Source organism: Arvicanthis niloticus, chromosome 9 (genome assembly GCF_011762505.2).
Source record: "Arvicanthis niloticus isolate mArvNil1 chromosome 9, mArvNil1.pat.X, whole genome shotgun sequence".
Lineage (NCBI taxonomy): Eukaryota > Metazoa > Chordata > Mammalia > Rodentia > Muridae > Arvicanthis > Arvicanthis niloticus.
In genome coordinates, this window is record NC_047666.1 from 84,897,982 (window position 1) to 84,916,268 (window position 18,287).

At 41.7% G+C, this 18,287-nt stretch overlaps 1 protein-coding gene across 3 annotated transcripts in view; it reads left to right on the plus strand.

Annotated features, from left to right (window-relative positions):
• The window catches only part of Far2 (fatty acyl-CoA reductase 2), a 102,834-nt gene that overhangs the window by 39,869 nt on the left and 44,678 nt on the right, over positions 1 to 18,287 (plus strand). Inside the window, exon 1 of one of the 3 annotated variants that reach the window (XM_076940914.1) lies at positions 18,133 to 18,222. The exons of the other annotated variants lie outside the window; for them this stretch is intronic. The gene's annotated coding sequence lies outside the window, so the exon portion shown is untranslated. Of the gene's footprint in view, positions 1 to 18,132; positions 18,223 to 18,287 lie in introns of those variants that run through there. 3 annotated transcript variants of the gene reach the window in all.

Consider the following 18,287-nt stretch of genomic DNA (forward strand, 5'->3'; position numbering starts at 1 on the left):
AATTCAGAATATAGCTGAAGATGACCTTAAATGTGTGATGTCACTGCTTCCATCTCCCAGCTGTTAGGATCACAGGAGTGGATCACCATTCCCAGCTAAAAACTTATTTTTAAAATGAGGAGTCCGATTTTGGTCAGAGGCCTTGTGTTACTGACCCCATCTCTAGGAAGTGAATCTCTAACAGAGGCAGCCATTATGACTGAAGCTTCACGGTTCCTTACTGGGATTCCTAGTGAGTAGAGCAACCAGTGACAGAAACTAGTGTTTCTGAGACAGCTTGCTCCCAGAGGGGTGTCTACCACTCCACCTTACTCAATACTCTCACTACTCGGAGTATTGTTAGTCATTGCCCCGTGTGGAACTGAACTGTGTGTTTTGGGTCTTGTCTCACGCTGGTTTTGGCTGCTGATGCGTTCCTGTCACATATCACATCAAAAGCAATCAAGACACTGTATCCAAGAGTGGCACCAACATTTACCTGACACAGGTGCTTGGCTCTTCCAGATGGATTGGGAAACCACTGGTGCTTCCTAACCATTGGCTTGCACTCAACCTGGCAGGCAGCCTCAGACCCCAAGAGCCATGCTACACCCTCATAGGTCATGTGATTTTCCCACAATGATACTCTATGGCTGCCTTGAGTAAAATTATGGTCTGGCTCAGCTTCAAGGCTTCTGGTTCGTGTCCAGAGCAGTGCTTACTGGCTCTGCACTAAATGGAAACTGGTTCCTTGGGACCCAATTTGAATATCTCCCATACGTGTGTGTGTGTGTGTGTGTGTGTGTGTGTGTGTGTTTATGTATCTACACCTGTGTGAAAGTATTCATACCCATGTTTGCATATATGTGGAGAAGCCAGAAGTCAATGTTGGGTGTCTTTCCCAGTCACTCTCTGCCTTATTTTCTGAGACAGGGTCTCTTCCTGAACCTAGAGCTCACTATTTGCAGTCTGGCTGAACATCAAACTCCAGGGGTCCTGAAGTCTATACGTACCAGAACTGGAATTATAGATGGTACCCAACAGCATTCTGCTTTTTACGTATGTACTGGGGATCTGGACTCAGGTCATGTTTTCTTGGCAGGTGTTTTATTGGCTGAGTCATCTCCTCAGCTTTGTTGAGTCTTTTTAAGACTGTGCCCCAGCATGTAGCTCAAGTTGTCCTTGAACTCTTGACCCTCCTACGTCAGCCTCTCTTGAGAACTTACAGGCATGAGCCAAAACACTTCTATCTTTCCTTGGGCTGATAAGGTACACTGACATTTAAAGGATGGAAAGAATATGAAGTCTTGTTCCAGGAAGAGCAAAGGACAGAGAGGAAAACCAGCATAAGGAGCTGATAACTACAGACAGCGCTGCTGCAGGAGCTGTACTGCTGTGGGTGTGGTGGGAGTGAGGCCTGCTGGGACACAGCAGCAGCTCAGGCTCACGGTGGGCCAAGTGGGCCTGAGATAAATCTGATCCTCAGTCATCCCTGAGTGTGAGGGCCAACTGGGAGAGGTTTTTAAAATGCTAAAATGGGGCCATACAAGAAGGCACAGAAAAGTTGTGGTGACTTTGGGGTTAGGATGAGAAGTTCTAGGAAACCAAGTTGTTTGATCATGGTAAAAACATGGTGTCGAGGAGAACAAGGGTAGGCAAAAGGTAGGTTTTATCTAATTATCACAAGGCCTAGTAGGCCTGGCCAAGGGGTTTTAGAAACAGCCTGGTCATGTACTGCTAGGGTAGCTGACCCTGACATCTAGAACATCCCAGACTTAATGCCCCCTACCGCTTCCTTTCTTCCCACTTCTGCCTCCTGAATGGGAACCTCAGTTTAACATAAAGTAACTCCTGCAAGGACCTCATTGGTTCCTTCTTCTCCAAGACACTTAGGAGAAGCACAGTGATGTCATCCAGTTCGGCTGCCTGTTTAATTCCTCTGAAAGCCAGGAAAGGGCACCATAAAAGTCCCCACAAGGTTCAGTGGGGACACCTGAACACCTTTCAGTAGTACAAGGGGTCCTAGCGACGGTAACATTTCTACTTCACCTTTTGCTACAGTGGTTTGTCTTGCAGTCTCTACTTTCCCTTTCTTATTTTTCTTTGTTTTTCCTTACTTTGTGTATGAGTGTTTTTACCTGCGTGTGTGCACATGTACCACACATGCACCTGGAGGTTAGAAGACGTCATAAGACTCCCTAGAACTGGAGTTACTAATGGTTGTGAGCCACCACCATGTGGGTGCTGGGAATCAAACCTGCAAGATCTACAAGTGTTCTTAACTGATGAGCCATCCTTTCAAGCCCCCTTTCCTTTTAAAGTATGGGTGTTAAAATTCTCTACTCTACTGTGGTCACAGTGGGTTAAAACAGGTGTATATGGGGTATATGGATGAATGAATAGAGACAGACTGGGCTGGATATTGGACATTGGGCAGATAAAGGATGGATCTCTTAGAAGAGGGCTACCTCTCTAGAAAGAAAATATTCAGCCAGCAATCTGTAAGACTGTAGATGAGATTCTGATAAAACTGAAAAAAAAAATAAATTTCACATTTCTGGCCAGATCACCAAGTTGGACACGGTGTCTGGACTGTAAATCTGTTCATTTCTATGACAAAATTTATATAAAACATTATTTCATGTTGGGTTGTGTATTAAGGGCTCAAGAAGTGAACAGCCCCAACTGAACTCTAGGCTCAGTATTCCCTGACTGTGAAAGCATGTGGGAACAATTGCAGCTCTTCATCTTGGCGTACACACAGCAACTGAAACCCTGCCATACTTCTTGCGTTGTATCCAGACACTCCAGAACCCTGGGGAATGCCCCAGCCTTGCAATGCAGCTGCGAGCTAGCCAAAGCAGCCTTGGTCTGACTGTGCTAGTAAGGTACACACCAGAGGCTGAGGCAGAGAAAGCTCCCCCTGACTCAGTTGTCATTGTTCTTGACCAAGCACGGCAAATAGCTGCTGAGCTGGGTCTCCACACTTACAGCTAGATTTCACTAAAACGCTGTTGGTGAGTTTTGTAAGAAACATAATCCCTTGTTTTTTAAGAAAGTTTATTGAAAATGTTGGTCTTGAGGAGGGCAAAAGTATGATTTGAGCCCATCTAGTTCTGGATACAAAATTGTGAATTCTGAGAGTCTGTGAATCCTGAGGTGAGGGGTGCCTGTGACATCTGAGGGCAGTAAATTATCACGTGCACTCGTGTGTGTCTCAAATACACTAGTGAGGTTAACTTCTTAATAGTGGGAGGAAACTAAGCAGAACCACAGAGGGATGTTCCAGGATAAGGTGCAGCTTCCATGTGGCCAAAAGAAAGTTGAGGTAGGGAAGCAGTCTACTGCAGATGGATTAATAGAAAGAAACACTCTGGAAGAAAGGGTGAGGCTAGACAGACTCAAGCTGTGTGGCAGAAACTCAGGCAGGACACAATTCAGAATAAATTCAATGAAGAAAAAACCCAAGGGTGTGCTCATTGGAAGAGTCCAAGATCACAGAAGACTTGCTCCTGATTTAAAAGGTGCATGGGACCAGTTGGTGGTGCAGCAGGTAAAGGCACTTGCTATCAAGACTGATGAGTTCAAAGTCCAGAACTCATGTGATGGAAGGGGAGACCTGACCCCTGGAAGATTTCCTCTGTCCTACACACCTACGCTGTGGCTTGCAATAGTCACATGCACACAAAGTAAAATGGAATGTTAAAAGGTACATCTGAGTTTGGTTCAGTAACATGTTCCTTCCCCTCAGCATCATGTCCTCAGCACGTGTTGCCTTCAGGGCTGCTGTTGACTTCACCAGTGTGCCCTGTGCTTCAAGTCTCTAACTTTCCTTCTTTCCTAAGTGAGGTGGATCAGGTCAGACATTGGCCTTACCCTATGTGGGAAGGGCCTAGTCCATGATATAGCCTTGGATTCACCTTGTGAATGGATGAATGAATGAGTGAATGAATGTGTAACTGCTGGCACCAACCCAGGCTTCCTCCTGGGTGTTCATTTGCTTGATGGTTTTACTTTTTGTTTTGTTTTGTTTTGTTTCAAAGATATAGCTTTCCTTAATGTATTTTTAAAAAAATAGTCACAGAATAAATTTACTTCTTACCAATCAAGAAACCAACATACATTCCAGATATATTTCTAAGGGAAATCACTTCTACCCCACCTTGTAGTAACATTGGAGAAATGATTCATTTCAATATTATTTACACCTGTTCTTCAACTCAGACTTGCTCCATTTGCTGGACAGATAAGCAAACCCTCTGTGTCCTCCTGGGCATAATGGTGCCAGCCAATGTACTTTGCAGTGTGTGTGTGTGTGTGTGTGTGTGTGTGTGTGTGTGTGTGTTCAGTACAGATTCTACATATACATGTGTGTATGATTAGTATACTCTGCAGTGTATGTGTTCAGTAGAGATCTTGCATGTATGTGTATGATTTTTAGAATCTTCATGAGTACTTATGTGTATATGTATGTGCATAAGTATGTATGTGATCAGTAGACTGCATTATATGAATGTGTGCGTGTGCATTTATGAGTATGTATGTTCAAAGAGACAAAGAGAAGGGAAGAGATCAATAGAATCTGGGTGTGTGTGTGTGTGTGCATGTTTGCAAACATAGCCCTCTGGATTTTGATGTTATAAGAAAGGGTTTAATTCATCTTTTGTCAGTGGCTATAGTACTAATGTAGTATCTTGTGAAACCCATCTTCTGGCGAGAAGTCTATCACAGCCTTAAACTGTAACTTCGTGTAAAGGAGGAAAGTGTGAGTCATATTCTATTTCCATTTCCCCAGTGAATTATTCAATCTCTTAAAATAATGTAGCTGGTGTCTTGGGCTGGATGTTCTATATTTAGAAAAAGGAGACATCTTCCTCCCACAACTCACAGGAAGGTTAGAAATGGATGGTATGTGTTATTAAGGTTTGCTCTATGGATTGGAATTCAGTTGTCTCGATAGTAAGCTGAAATGTCTATACAAACAATCAATGTTTGAAATTGTTTGCAAATAGCTGGCTTGCAAAAGTTATATTTTGGATTGCTTGAATTCTCTTATAACTTGATTTACTATCAAATTAATGTAACGATAGTTATTTTAATAAGAAAATGTTTTTATGTTAGCCTTTTCTTTTAAAAACCAAACACAAAGCTTCAATTCTTCTGTTTAAACATCTATTACAAATTCCAAGGCAAAGCATAAAAGCAGATGGTACAGAAGGTTTTTGTTTTGTGACATATAATCAGACCACACAAATGAACTCTCTACTTAGCCCATGAGTGATAATGGATCCTGATTAAAGGGCCTTCCCTCTGGTTTTTGTTAGAATGCATACTAATCTTTTCTGAAAGATGCTAATATGATTATGTTTTTAAGACTCCTAAGACAAAATCGAAAGATTTTGTAGGGACACTACATAATCTATAAATCACTCAAAGCCATAGAATTGTCTTTAAAAGAAAACATGCAGAGACATTTGGTAGCTATTTACTATAGCACATGAGTTGATGGTTATATTATACACTGTGCCATAATATGAGACACCATGACCTAAAATTGTTTAACATGGTGCTTGTGACCATATGTTATTTTGAATGGAACCCAACTTTGAATATTATTCTCCACTCTTTTTAAACCAGAATGCAGGCTGTCCATATTTTTCCACTTATAATATGGACATTTTTAAAGATTGTTAATTATAATACAGCTGTTTTTAATAGACGTGTAACATTCCACCTCATGACCAAACTAACTGGTTTAGTTTCCTGTTATGAGTTTTGTTCCAGTCTTTTTTTCCTTCTCATAGACAAGGCCATGATGAACAAAGGTGAGACTTTAAGGGAAATAGAATTCCAGGGCACCTGAGATGATAAACCTTTATGCCCCAGGAAATGGAGAAATAGTGTAAGTCTGGGTGGAATTGGAAGGATCCCTAAAGGTAGAATACTTGTGAGAAAGGTACCAGGAGTGGGGTATAAATGTACTCTCAAAGCTATATTGTTTCCAAACCTACCTGCTGTTTGTGAGGAAGATGCCCCTGTTCTCACAGAAAAAAATGAAGAGTCATTTCCACTTGGTCTGAGTGAAAACTTATTTTACAAATCTGTGGTTGACATAACCTTTTTTTTCCTTTTGCTTTAATGATATTTTTGAGGGTCCTTTAAGAAAAGATTGTCCTAATACATGAATGTTCAGAAATATTTTCCTCTGAGTATTTAGGACCCACATTTTTTCATGAAGCTACTGTGATTGGCAGCCTGTGGATTTGATCTTGAAATAGAAAGCAAATGCCTAAAACCCATGGCTTCTACGTCTGCCTTAAAACTAAAAGAAATGTGTTCTCTCAGAAAAAAATTCTAAATCTAGTGCCCTGTTTTCAATATATTCTTGCTGTCACACCTGTTTCCTGAAACCTTAATCATTGTCTCTTCTTGATAGCTTCACAACATGACAATGATCCACCTCTGTGGTCTCTTTTTTATTCTCTATCCTTGGTCGTGACATATGTAATCTCCTAAACACAGTGTTCCTTAGAATATCATGTTCTACCTACTTCTCTACTGTCCTCATACATTGTCATGTGACAGATCACTCATACACAGGTGAACCCCCAAATCTGCACCAAGCCCTAATTCACTCCAGATCCCTAGTCTGATTTCTGCCTTCCACACTTCTCTACCTGTATCCCTTATGACACTGAAGGCACAATATCTACACAGAATTTTTCCCCATAACACAGTGTTGTCAGTGCTTGCCACCAAGGCTACTTTTCAATTATAATTTCCTCTTCAAGCATGACAGCTGGAATTGCCTTCTGGTGAAGATATTGGCTCTGCAAGAGTCAAACTTGAGTTTAAGTCTCTCCTGCTTTCAACAGCTGAATGCTTCCAGAATGTTTTTTTTTTTTTTTTTAAACATCAGAGACCTACTATGGCTCAAAACAGCCACACATAAGATGGCGGAGTGGCTGGCACATGGCACATATAATGAGCAGTTGTCACTTTTGCTTTATGATGTCACTTTTATTCACCCTTTGTTCATCCACACAGTGAGTGACAGATGGCTTTTCATTCTTTCTTGCCTAACAATTACAATAATGTACTAGTAGATCCTCCTTGAGTCCCTCGTTCCATGTAGCACGCATATTCCATCAAATTCCCCTCAGAACATGTCTGACCCATGGCTCCCCTACTCAGAAGCATTTGATGTTCCCCTTACACTCTAACAAAGGCTACAGCCCTCAGCCTCTGAATCCCCATAGCTATGAACAAGAAGTCTCATGATAGTTGTTATTGGAATAGCATTTCTACGAGTAAAAACAATATGGAAAACATTCAACTTTAGAAACTACACAGGTTGTTGAATGTTAAAAACAAAACAAAACAAAAGTTGGAGCAGATGTGAACAGAGGTACACACATCCCTGACACAGACAGCCATGGTAAACTACTCTGTCCATGAGATATTCTCCCACACCCTCCCCTTCACACCCTCCCCTTCACTGTCTTCTACCCAGTGTGTTCTCTGTCACACTAAACTATCTCCAACCTGCATATGTTGAAGGTCTTGAAATAAACCATTCAACTGATTTCACCCAGTTCTTTTTAAATAGGCCCAGGATGGCTAATTCCTGGCAGTTCATGGCAGAAGTCTTCTAGAACCAACAGTCTATAAGGAAACATCAAGTGGCTTGGATTGACAACACACCTAATGCAACAGTCCACTTCCTAATTACTCTTTTAACTCCTTGGCTTGGGTTTTCCATTATATTATCTTCATAAGACTATCATGTTTGAACATATTCAACCACATTTTAACATAACTCACCAGTAAGGCCATGTATTACTCTCTCAGTATTCCAGCCTGCATTTCAAGAGACTATCAGCTCCTACTCATATCTCCAGTAGCAATGACAAAAAAAATGGCTCTGTTTACCTCACTGTTCATAACATTTGATAGCACTAGTTCTTGATGTAACATTTTCTCAAGCCAGACTTTAGGTCTCTTTACCACGGTTAACTAGAATCTATTATATACTATATGTGGAGAAAGGGGAAATCACTAATTCATTTTTAATCTCTACCATATTCCAGGAAGTTACTGAATTGCTGGGGACGTGGGCTACAAAAAAAAAGTGGCTGGTGTTCTACTGCCACAATGTTAGGGAACAGTTGATCTGGAAATAAGCCAGTGAAAATATCAACATTAGTGACATCACAGGAGACAGTGGAGAAGCTGATGTCTGCGCTGAGATTCGAATGTATAAATAATAAATCTGCTAAGGTCTTGTACAAGAATATTCTAATCAGAGAAGAGCAAGTTCGGAGTCCCTGAGTGGAAATGAATTTGGCACGTTCCAGAGGGTCTAGGCTATCAATACGAAGGAGAAATAAATACAGAGCTTACTCCCATAGAGCCTTAAATTTCAATGAAGAGTTTGGAAAGATTTAAATATGAAAGGTGTGAATATATAAAGGGCTACCAAAATGTTTTACTATGATGATTTAAACTGTACTGCTTAGGTAAGGACTACAGAAAAACCTGTTAATCAAATAGCAAATATATCTGTCGAAGAAACAAAATCTTGGGTCTTTTGTAAATAGTTAATTAGGTGCTAATAAAAGCAACTTGGTGACATGCACTTTCATTTTGAGACCATCCATAATGGCTTCATAAAATTTCTCTGTGGTAATCATTTAAGTTTATAAAAATCTAAATCTAAAGTCTTATTTGGGTTCTGTGCTCGCCAAGGACTGAAACATTCATACTATGCCTGTGGCTCACAAACAGAATTACTATAAAAATTTAGAAGACAGGAAGTTATTACACAGCACAGATGTAGGATATATATCAGTTATTATTAATTATTTTTTTGTTTTTGAGACAGGGTTTCTCCATGTAGCCTTGACTGTCCTGGAACCCACTCTGTAGACTAGACTGGCCTCGAATTCAGAGATCTGCCTGCCTCTGCCTCCTGAGTGCTGGGATTAAAGGTGTGTCCCACATGCCCAGTATATCAATTATTTTTTTTAAGGACTTTAAAATTTTCTTCCCTTATATTTCTTTGAGTGTGGTCTCCAAGGACAGTATTTGGTGGTTACTCCTAACCCTGCTCATTCTGAACACCATCAGGGTTTACCCCTGAGCCATCTCCTAGACAAGTTATACTGCAGGCTTAAGGACTCCCCCAACTGAGTTCTCTCTCCTCTGATTAAGGAAGTCATTACTACAGTTGGAGGTAGTCTCCAAAGCCACCAGACAAGATTGTGAGAATGCTCTAATGTCTGAGTGTTAGGAGATACCTAATGGTGTCAACTTGAAAGTACCTCTCTGCTGATGGTATCCACTTCCTGACTAGTCCATGGTAACTTTCTTTATGGGGGGTCTTGAAGAGCACTCTCCATTAGCAATCTTACTCAGAGACTTCCATATCTACTACATGTCCTCAAGTAATGGATCAGAATTGTTTTTATGTTTGTTTTTTATGTTTGTGTTTTCCTGAAGGCCATCATCTACTACGGCCCTAGTGGCACATGGTTCACCATGTCCACAGAAGGGCTCTGATGCTTTTGCAGCCTTCCACTGAGTGTACCAGTACAGCCATGACTCAAAAAAGGGAAATACCTGAACAAATTTTCATGAGAGCACACATTTATGACAGGATGTTTTTAAATGACTGCTAACTCCACCCCTGTACTCTGCCCCCCCCCCCCCATCTCCCTGCCATCACAACTACCTCCAGCCAATAGGAAAAGGCAGGACGGGAGATTTCAAACTTCTGCCTATCAGAAGTTTCATATCCTAAAGTCTCACAATGCAGTGCATTTCAAACTAATCCCTGGCATTTTTGTGCTTAAAACACAGCAGCATGGAAGGCCAGTGTTCTCCTGCTTTGATCCCAAACGACTTAAACTCACATCACAAAGGAACACTAGCCCTATCAAAGCAGCATAGCATAAAGCAAGCTTCTGCACAATGTAAATGACTCTTGACAGATCCAGGGGCTTGTAGGCAAAACAGATGAGAACAGTTAGGAAAGCTGACTTCTATCTGTCATGTGCTAAGGGGGAACGGACTGTAACATTCTGGATAAACATGTTCGGTGTAGATGGACACTTAAAAAACATTTTTACAAACCAGTAGATGAAAATAATCTACAGTGAAAATCCAGAGATGAGAAATGGGTGCAATAATAAGCACAGAGGACTGGGCCAGAGCACTGAGCAGATCTTGGGTGGCAGCTCTGCCCCCAGCCTCCAAGAACCCAGAGGAAGCAGGGATCCCAAGCGCTCTAACTCAGGCAGTATCTTAGAATACACAGCCTTGGTGTATCTACTCATCAAGCATACTGAGCAGACCTGCCCAAACCTCCGATGTCCTGGAATTCCATCTGGATTCAGTGAAGACACAGCATCAGAGGCTTATCAACTTACTCTTCCTCCCACCCCTCTTCTAAAATCTCAACGCCCTTAATCAGCTTGAAGAAGTTAAAGAAGAGTCAGCGCCCCTATTCCCTGAGCTTGGGGACTAATGTGGTTAATAATGGTCTGTCTTTCTAGGGAAAAGTAGTGGTTTTGTTGGAACAGGGGGGATTAGCTAGGACTTATTGCATAGCCATAACCTACTGGTAGAAATCTGTATAATTATTATCAAGATGAAGTTATAATTTCTTAAATGGTAAAAAATTTACTTTGATTTCAAATTTAAGGTTTTCATTGGTATGAGCCTCTTATTAATATAAAAATGAGATGAATATTGATACGCTCATGGGCATTGTGCCTGTATAACACATTTAGGAATACAATGCCTAGACCCAGCCCTTTTTTAACTTTTTTAACTGATTTGGGACGGTTAACCTATGAGTTAAGGGACTATAGCAAATTCATGGTTTTGAGTTTATTGTTAGGGTGTTTTCCATATTTTATTTAGAAATAGCTGAGAGGAGTGAACAGACAACAGTCCAGGTTACCTTACAAGGATAGTTGGTTTTCAAAACATCAGAAGTCCATAGAACTGACGCTACAAATATTTATATATTAATGTTCATTTTGATTAGAGACCTGTCTGCTCCTGACAGCTTCCTGTCATGGATTCTAAGAAGAAATTGAGCATCCTTGGAGATACTCCAGTTGTGCGGTGACAGCCACTAGGCAAGAATTGCCTCTCTCCATCTACAGACAAATTACTGTCCAGAAAAGGACACACATGCAGAATAGTCGACTGATTATATCTGCCTAGACAGAGTAATCAGCCCTTAATAATCCTGCATCACTAAGGTCTGTCAGATGATTCTGGGCCAGAAGGCTGAAGATTTGATACTCCAACGTTCAGTAGTATAGGGGCTTTTCAGGTGTTCAGCGGTCTCTATAAATTGGCTAAGTTTTAGAAGCTATGCTTAGTGCTTCCCATAACTTCAGTTAACTCAGTCATTCTGGATTTCTGATGGGGTTGAAGACCTATAGTCTCATAAACAATCCTGGCTATTTACTTTGAGAGAAAAGATCTGAGTAGATGGTTTTCAGCTGACATTCATTCTAAAGCCAAAAAGCCAGGATCAAAAGTAAGTGTTTTAGTTAGAAGAGATGACAGAGGTTCTGGTTAGTCAACAGAATGATGGACTGGGTATTAGGACTATCTTGTACCTCACTGGTACAATTAGGAATAAGTATGCTCTAATTGTATTTTGAGAGAAAAGTTTTACTTTAACAGGAAGAGTGATATGTAGGAGGAGCTAAGTGGGAAGGAGTACTGAGAGGAAGAGATGGAACAAGGAGAGAAGATGAAGAAGGGGAGAAGCTAGGTGATGAGAGAGAGAAAGAGAGAGGGGGCATGGAGGCAGATGTTCACATGTCTCCACCAGTCAAAGATAGTTTTTATATCTAGGTTGGGTATTGGGTTATGCTTCTGATTGAGCATTACCAAACTTATAAATCCTTTGATTAACATTTTAAAAAAATAGTATAAAAGCAAAAAGGAAAGGGGGGCATGGGACAGGGGTGTTCTAGGGAAGGGAAATGTGGAAAGGGGATGGCATCTTAAATGTAAATAAAATATAAAATAAAAAAATAAATTTAAAAAAAAAGAAAAGAAAAGAAGCACAGAGGAAGCTCCAGGCATGCTCCAGGAGTGCTGCAGGTGTGCTGCAGGTGTGCTGCAGGTGTGCTGCAGGCGTGCTCCAGGCGTGCTGCAGGTGTGCTGCAGGTGTGCTATAGGTGTGCTGCAGGTGTGCTATAGGTGTGCTGCAGGTGTGCTATAGGTGTGCTGCAGGTGTGCTGCAGGTGTGCTTCAGGAGTGCTGCAGGTGTGCTATAGGTGTGCTCCAGGCGTGCTCCAGGCGTGCTGCAGGTGTGCTGCAGGCTGAGACTTTGTCTCTAAAATATGAAAACAGAAGTCCTAATTGAGTTGATGTAAATAACCTCTTGCTGGTTGTCTAACAGAGAAAAAGTATACTGCCTCTGGAAGAAGCACATCTACTCAGGTATGGTCTTTATGGTTCTTTTAAATACAATGTTCCAATACACACACACACACACACACACACATGTGCGTGCGCCCGTGCACACACATATACACATGCACACACACATACACTCACATACACATATGCACATATGTGTCCTCCCTCCAGCCTTGAGCAGGCCTGAAAGACCTTGTTTATCACAATAGACCAAATAATAGGACCTAGGTGGAGTTACCCACCTTGGCTGCATGCATAGCTTGTTACTGAGCTTGTCTTGAGACATCTCCTGCTGTGACAAAGGATGGGTTCCCCCACCCATCTCTACCTGTGACTAAGGATGGGTTTCCCCACCCATCTCTGGGTTCGGTGGGGCTTTCTCTTTAAATTAAGAGCTGAACATTAAACTTAGAGCCTTGATCAGAGAACTTTGTCTTGGCTTCATCTTTCTCTCACCCTCTGTCCCTTTCTTCATTTCCAACCCCCCCTTTCAGGAGAATCCGGTTGGTCTATGGCCCCAGGTGGCTACACACATATACTTACAAACACACACATATATACACATGCACATATACTCCATGTGCACACCTGAACATAAACATGCAAATGCACACACATGCGCAATATACACATGCACACACATACATGCACATGTTCACATGCAAATGTACACACATATACACATGCACACACATACACCCACATACACCACATATGCACATACACATACATGCAAACACACACATACACACACACATGCAATATACATACACACACATGCATACAGGCACATACACACATGCACAGTGTCAGGCAGCCCTATAACCTCTCCATGGAATACAGGTTCTAGTAGGTTTTGGGGAGTTTGTTTGCTTTTTGATTCAATAGTTTTAAGTTTTTAAAATTGCATGTATTTGTATGGGGGGGCACTCATGCTACAGTGTATGTGTGGAGGTCAGAAGGCAACTTGTGGGAGGAGGTCTTAGGGTTGACTCGGGTCATGAGGCTTGGCAGCAGGCACCCTGACCTGCTGCGCCATCTCACCAGTGACTAAAATTTGTTTTTAACGACTCAGTAGAAATAGCTCATACAAGACTGTGATGACAAAATTCATAGGCAAGCTCTTAAATAAGTGTGTTAAAGAAATGAAAAGAAGGGAAACAAAACACGACTTAAAATGCAGAACTCAGAGGAGAAAAACTAAGAATCAGGAGAGAGGAGAATGAGCTCTGTAAACCAAGTTGAGAAGTTTCCAAAACGAAGGCGGACTCTGAAAGTGCGTCACCCGGAGGAAGAAAGGGTGTGTGGAGCCAAAGATAAGTTTTGCCAACATAAGATACAAAACGGAATGAGACTCAAGAGCAAATGAAGAGATATCAAACTGTTACACATTCCTAACTTGAAATCTTGGGTTGGGGAATCAGGAAAAAAGACCAGAAAAGAGGAAACATTTGAAGAAACGCCACCATGAAAGGTGACAAATCAACTTTTAAACTGTCAATTCACCTTCTAAAACATCGCAGGCAAAGCCAACCAGGCCAAAAACAAAGAAAACGACCTAGAAAAAAAAACTAGAAATAAATAAAAAGAGAGAGATCTTTTTTAAAAGAAGTTTAAAAATGAAAAGATTATATTCAGTAGAGTCACAGGAGAGATAATGTGTGAATTCTCCTTAGAAACATTGGAAATCACAAGACGATGCAATGGTGTCTTTAAAATACTGCTTTAAAAGCCTCCTGGTTTTAAATGAAATGAAACCATTGAACCCTCTAAACTCTGGAGAAAGAGATTATCAAAGGTATCTGCGGTAGGGGTACCTGTCTCCTTCGTGCTTTTCTACACGCAAACACTACTGTTGTGGAAACAGCACAGCTCCAGCAGAAGCCACGCTCCGTGAGAAACAGGGATGGCAGTTACCACTACACCTCAGGGCCTGAAGAACACTACAGACCAATTCCCTCAAATCACTGTGTGTGGCAACGCATTCCCAGTGGTAACGTACAGTGATGTCGCAACTTTAAACAGACAAGAAAGAAAAAGAGGAGGAGCAATTAAAACCCATGGCAATTTGCCCCTTTAGGAGCCACAGATAAGCTGGTTGTATCGCTAAACACGCAGCTATCCATAGATCAGCCTCCTGCATTCTTGGACACAGCAGAGGAGAGTTAGGACTTCCCTTGATTTCTTTTATTCTAAAGGCTTTAGTATTTCTTACAGTTCAGACAAAGAAAGCGTTTCCTTTCAGAAGTTGAAAATAAAATTCAATTAAAAAGAAAGTTCAAATAAAAAATTTAGAAGCAGTTCTTTTCTCTCGGAGCTTAAGTGCTGTGAAAAAAGGAAAAAAAATGTTCAGGTGAAGGGCTGGGGAGGTGTCCCAGCAGGAAAGTGCTGCTCACTGCACAAGCATGAAGACCTGAGTTCTGAGCCTCAGCACACATGTAAAATCTTGCTCTTGGAAGGGTGTGCCAAGAGGCTCCCCGATGCTCTTTGGCAAGCTAACCCAGCCCATTGTTGAACTCCAATTTCAGTGAGAGACCCTGTCTCAGGAACAGAGAAGACACACAAACTCCACCTCTGGTTTCCACACATGCTTGCCTGGTTACAGGTATGAGAGAGAGAGAGAGAGGGAGAGAGAGAGAGAGAGAGAGAGAGAGAGAGAGAGAGAGAGAGAGAGAGAGAGAGGAGAGAGAGAGAGAGAGAGAGAGAGAGAGAGAGAGAGGAGAGAGAGAGAGAGAGAGAGAGAGAGAGAGAGAGAGAGAGAGAGAGAGAGAATGCACACACACACACTCTGAGGGAGTGTAACAGGGAGTAGGATAGTCAGAGATGATAATAATCCCTGAGTCTTACACAGACCTAATTCCAAACTCAGCTGAGACTACTTTGCCCATACTCTACCCTTGGTAGTAGGTGTCAGACATGGATTGAGAGCAACAAACATAGCAGCCAACTAGGCTGGTAACTTCCTGTACACTGAAAGTTTAGCAAGTGAACTTACTATGAACTTGCTTCATAGCCAAGACTAGGGTAAGTGTCTCTGTGCACAGAGGATGTTTGGTTGCTGTGACAGGAATGGGGCTCTCCTTCCCAAGGGCTTTTCTCTGTGTCTCTACTGATGTTAACAGGTGACTTGACATCAGTGTGCAGGACTCCATATTCTGAACTTCGTGTTCAGGACGTTTTATCAGTTATGAGCACTTCCTTCTGGAAAGCAGTGTCTTACCAGTTGAAATACAAAGTGGCCAGAAAGAAAAAAGAAAATCTTTTACAGTGATTAATGTCAATACACATTTTTCTATTCATCAATTACCCGCCTCCCCCAACTCACTCCTCTCTCATCTTCTATGATCTTTGGAATCTGAACAAAGTATCCTGGACACAAGGGGATTGTTTTCAAATGGAAAAACACACATGTCATTATTTCTTATAATTCCTTCTCCTCGAACGTATTTCAAGATGAGCTGAGATGTAACTCAACTCCTTTATGTAGTTACTTTTCTCTCAATTAAAAAAAAAAATGTTTAAGGTGATTGATTTCCAATTCATAGTCAGTCCTTCCCTACTCTATGTTGAAAGGTTGGGGGGGGGGTAGAGGATAGAGAGATACCACTCATAACAATTATCACCAGTTCTCAGTCAACTGAGTTAACCATAAAATGTTCTTTATTTTATTTTTGAGACAAGGCCTCATGTACTTGAACTTGCTATATAGCCAAGGCTGACCCTGAGCTCCTGTCTCCAAGCCCTTTATTTTCTATGAGAAATACAGCTGTGGACAGATGCCCCCGATGGTTTTGTTCCTGCACTGGTCTTGTTCTCTGCCACTCTTCACTGCATCAGTCTCCTAAGAAGATCTGCCTGAACATCCTAAACTCCGCTAATGTTAATCTAATGTTAATCAATTTTCCCATTGCCCCATGTAGAGAATTGATTTTATTTTAGGCACACTGACATTTTGACCTTTTGATTACTAAAGAAGAATTATCCTAATGCCTTTTCAAACCTTTATTACAATAGGTGAGAGTAAATCCAAGTTCAAATACAAATAAAGACAAGTAGGTATTTGGAGGCAGTAGGAAGAAAGAGATGGACCATTGGTAAGAGGAAGCTGTTAGGGAATCAAAGAGGGTGATGTGGGAAATAAATTGTCTTTAGATGTCAAGAGTAGCCTAGCAGCATTTGTTGCTGAGACTAGATTCAGTGGACCCTGATAGCAGTTTGGTCAAGGACAGAGTTTATGAAGATTTACCCACTCCTGAGTCTCATCTAAGAATCCTGGATGTAGGACTGGGACCACAGTATGACAAAGCTTTAGCTGTGTAAAGCACCTAGACCTGAGTTTGATCCCCAGAACCTGTAAAACACAACTGGGCAAGATACCTGTACTGTGATTCAATCCCTGGGCAGACAGAGACAAGAGAACTCTGAAGCTTGCTGGCCAGCCAGCCTAACCTAAACAGTGAGTTCCCAGGCCACTAAGAGAAATTGTCTCAAAAAAATGAGGTGAAAAGTCCCTGAGAAATAACAGCCAAGGCTTACCTCTAGCCTTCACATGTTTGTGCACATGCCTGCAAACACGGGTGCACCTGCATGCACACACTCACACAGAGAATGTAAGAAGTGTTGCACTCATTTTTATAAATTCTGCAATAGCCAGGAGGCAAGAAGCAAGGTTAGATCTCTGAGAGTTCAAGTCCAGGCTAATCTTCATAGTGAGTTCTAGGCTAACTAAGGCTAAATATTGAGATCCTGTATCAAATAGATAAATTAATTAAATAAATTAGATAGGTAGATTAGATAGATAGATAGATAGATAGATAGATAGATAGATAGATAGATAGATAGATGTAAGCTCTGGAATATAAACTTCCTCTCTGTATGCTATTATAGAGGACTGTCACCTGCTGAGCTCCTCTAAATGAAATCTTTTAGTAGAATCCCACACATAAACGTCCAAAGGAAATTTAGAAAGTCCAAATTTCAACAGATGGCAAACTGTATTAATCATTTGCTGCCTCCTGTCCCAGTTCATGTCTAGAAACTGACCCCTTTCATCTTTGCTGAGTATTCACATAGAAGGACTATATTATTTCCACTTCCGGATTGCAGAAGGCTGGAGCACACAGGTATTACAAAGCTGTTCAAAATTACTCTATTACAGCACATTAGGATGTGAGTGAATCTCAGACCCTGGTGATTGAGGGTTCTCAGGTGTTGTGCTGGTGTGAGTCTGTGAAACGTATTCTTTTCCCCAGTAAACATACAGGACATGGAGCCAGGAGAACAAGGCAAAGTGGAATGGTTTGCAAGTGTGGTATCTATATATTTTGGCACATTTTGAACTCCTTATCTACAAAGTCCAGGGTGGTGTGTGGTAGTGGGCCGGTTATCAGTCCTTTCTTTAATTAGCTGAATGACTGGTTGATTAAATTCACGAGATGACTACATATTCTGTTCCTGATCTCTAAAAAGATATGAAGGCTGTGTTTCTCAAACCTGGGTATGCTGAGGGCTGCAATGGCAGTACTCTAAGGACCAGAAGGCATTGTCTGTGTGTCACAATACAGAGACGATTGCAGGTGTCCGTAGCAAGCCCAGCCCACGGAGCCTTCCAAGCTCAGCTGGGAGAGATCTAGAACTCAGGCAGGGCATATAATGGTGCAGTGAGCCATCCTGGAGCCCTGTGGTGAACGCTGCTGCTCCTGGGTGCTGTGAGAGGCTCTTTGGAGGTGATTTCAGTTCTGCCTTCTGGTCTCAGAGAAACACAAGCCAGAGCAGGGAAAAGACAGACAGGTAAGAGAAACCTAAGCAGCGTGCGGGGGCGCAGAGGTTGCTTATAGTCGTGACGAGCGAGGTCT